The sequence below is a fragment of the Dipodomys spectabilis genome, unplaced genomic scaffold (genome assembly GCF_019054845.1).
Source record: "Dipodomys spectabilis isolate Male_0828 unplaced genomic scaffold, ASM1905484v1 ptg000505l, whole genome shotgun sequence".
Taxonomy (NCBI): Eukaryota; Metazoa; Chordata; class Mammalia; order Rodentia; family Heteromyidae; genus Dipodomys; species Dipodomys spectabilis.
Window position 1 is genome coordinate 1,016,407 of NW_024871182.1, and position 2,952 is coordinate 1,019,358.

Sequence of the window (2,952 nt, forward strand, 5' to 3'; positions counted from 1 at the left end):
CTCCTGTGTAGATAGGATTATAGGCATGAGCCACCAGTGCCCTGCAACACCAATATTTTACTGTAAAAATTCATAGATTCCGCGGAATTCTTCCAAGTGAATTGCCTGCATTGGATGTCAAAATATATTCAATAGTTTTTGTATACATGTATAATGATTTCTTCACAGTTTGTGATTTTTTAATCAGAAATAATTTTAACTTACCTTTTGAAATGAGTAGGACAGAAACTAAAATATATCTGGTGCTTGTCTGAAAAAGTATATTTTAAAATATTCTATATTCTATGTTTGCATAATATTCATAATTTATTTTATTTTCTCCTAGATATACTTTGAATTCTACATTATTTTATAATATATAGGTTAATTAATGTGTCCTTTCTGATTACATTCCATATAAAAACAGTTTGATTCCTTTTTTTTCTAGGTCTTAATATTATTTTTCTTTGGGATAAAATGACAATGTTTTCTAATTTGAGGTTTTGTAAAGTTTATGCTATGTAAATGACTTTCTGAGGTGAAGATTTAATACACTGATATCAAACTAAATTTAATTATATGAATTACATGTATTGTTACACTTGTAATTTTGTAATCAACTTTTTAATAACTGTTTTTCATTTCTTGCATCTGAAGAATGAAAAATATGGAATACTTCTCAAATTTTTATATTATCCTTATGCAAGTGCCATGTTAATCTCTGTATTGTAATTTGAGTATATGTGCTGCTGAAGCATGTAGTATCCTCTAAATTTAAGTAGTTAATGATGCAATCATTATACAGGCTTATATCTATGGGTGCCTACTTGTAACAAAGAACCCTTCTTGTTCCTAACAATGCTATCGATCTTATTTCCCTAAAATTCTGTGAATAGTGGAAAAAATTATATTGATTAGTCAATTGCTCACATTTGCAAATTTTTTTGTCAATGACTATGTTAAGTCTTTTGATTTGGAATGTGATCATACTCTCAATTACTTATAGATAGGTCCAAAGGTGATGGCTTTTTCAAGTACTTATTTATCCAACTGAATTAGCTTTGTGGACCTAATGGATTCAAAGTAAGCGTTGCTTAAGAGCTACTTCTAAACTTCTTCAGCTGACATTTTCCCAAATGAGGTATTATTGGCACAAATGTCTACCTGAGCCTTTACCCTTCTTGCATGTTGGAACAGACCAACCAGAATATCTTACCCTTACAGCATAGATTGTCTTACTGGAACAAAACTAATCTTGGTTACAAGAGATCATAGAGAGATCAGTTCAAACAGAATTGTTTAGACTAGAAGGTATTTTATCAAAATAGAATTGTTTATTATACCTTCCATTTCAAAAGTAACTAAAGCCAAGAAGGTGAAAAAATTGTTCATATACATCTTTACTTAATGTCTTGGCTTGTCTACCATCCAACCAGGCAGGAACTTAGACTATAGAATTTTTATCACCAAATATTTTCTTTTTTTTAAAAAATTTAATTTAATTTTATTTGTGAACATACTGTATAGAGGAGTTACAGTTACATGGGCAGGATAATGTGTACATTTCTTACCAAGCATTGCAACTTCCTCCTTTGTTTACCCTTCACATCCCTTCCCAGCCTCTCCCCTCCCCCACCTAATCCCAATCCTTCTCCTTCCCCCACTTCCCCCCCCTTCCCCCCCGCCCCGCACTAACATTGTAAAGCTCGTTTTGGACCTGACAACTTGTACTTCTCATTGTTGCAACAGGTCCACCTGTATCCTTAAACAACTAGTTTTTCCCCATCTCCTCCACAAGTTATACTGATATCAAATATAGTGAAAGCAGGGGTTATACTGTGTGGGAAGGACATACAAAGCAACAAAGAGATAATCTTATAAATGTGTTAGAAACACATGCATGAAAGAAAAAAAACATTAAAATACACATCTAAGGGTTCATTTTCCTGACATCACATTATCTGACCTTTTCCGCTTGACTCATACATATACTAGATATTACAAATAAGGGAAACCATGGGACCTATGTTTCTTTGGGCCTGGCTTACTTCACTTAATATAATTTTTTCCAAGTTTTTCCATTTCCTAACAAATGGGGCAATGTCATTCTTTCTGATGGAGGCATAGAATTCCATTGTGTATATATACCACATTTTCTTGATCCATTCATCTACTGAGGGGCATCTGGGTTGGTTCCATATCTTAGCTATGGTAAATAATGGTGCAATAAACATAGTTGTGCTGGTAGCTTTAGTGTGGTCTTGTTTGTAAACATTAGGGTAAATGCCCAAAAGTGGGATTGCTGGGTCATAGGGGAGCTCTTTGTGAAGTCTTTTGAGGAACCTCCATACTGCTTTCCAAAGTGGTTGAAAAAGTTTACATTCCCACCAACAATGAAGTAAGGCTCCTTTCTGTCCACATCCCCTCCAGCATCTGTTGTTGTTAGAGTTCTTGATTTTTGCCGTTCTAACTGGAGTGAGGTGATATCTCAATGTTGTTTTGATTTGCATTTCTTTTATGGCTAGGGATGTTGAACATTTCTTCATGTGTCTATTGAACATCCTTCTTTCTTCTTCAGAGAAGTTTCTCTTTAAGTCTTTCGCCCACTTATTTATTGGGCAGTTGTTTCTTTGAGGATTTGTTGTTGGGGGGTTTAATTTTTTGAGTTCCAAGTATATTTTAGATATGAGACCCTGTCCGTTGTATGGCTAGTAAAGATCTTCTCCCAATCCGTGGGCTTTCTATTGATCTTGCTAGCTATGTCATTTGCCCTGCAGAAGCTCTGCAACTTTATGCAATCCCATTTGTCCAACCTTTCTTTGATTTGTTGTGTTTCCGGGTCTCTATTCAGAAAATTTCGGCCTGAGCCGAGGAGACCCAGGGTTTCTCCTATTCCATCCTGTAATGTTTTCAGAGTGTCTGCTTTGAGTTCAAGGTCTTTGATCCATTTGGAGTTGATTCTGGTGCAGGGTG

The 2,952-nt window shown here is 34.9% G+C and overlaps 1 pseudogene; it reads right to left on the minus strand.

Moving 5' to 3' along the window:
• Positions 1–640: 640 nt before the first annotated feature.
• LOC122099210 lies at positions 641–737 on the minus strand (annotated as a pseudogene).
• Between the last annotated feature and the right edge of the window lie 2,215 nt (positions 738–2,952).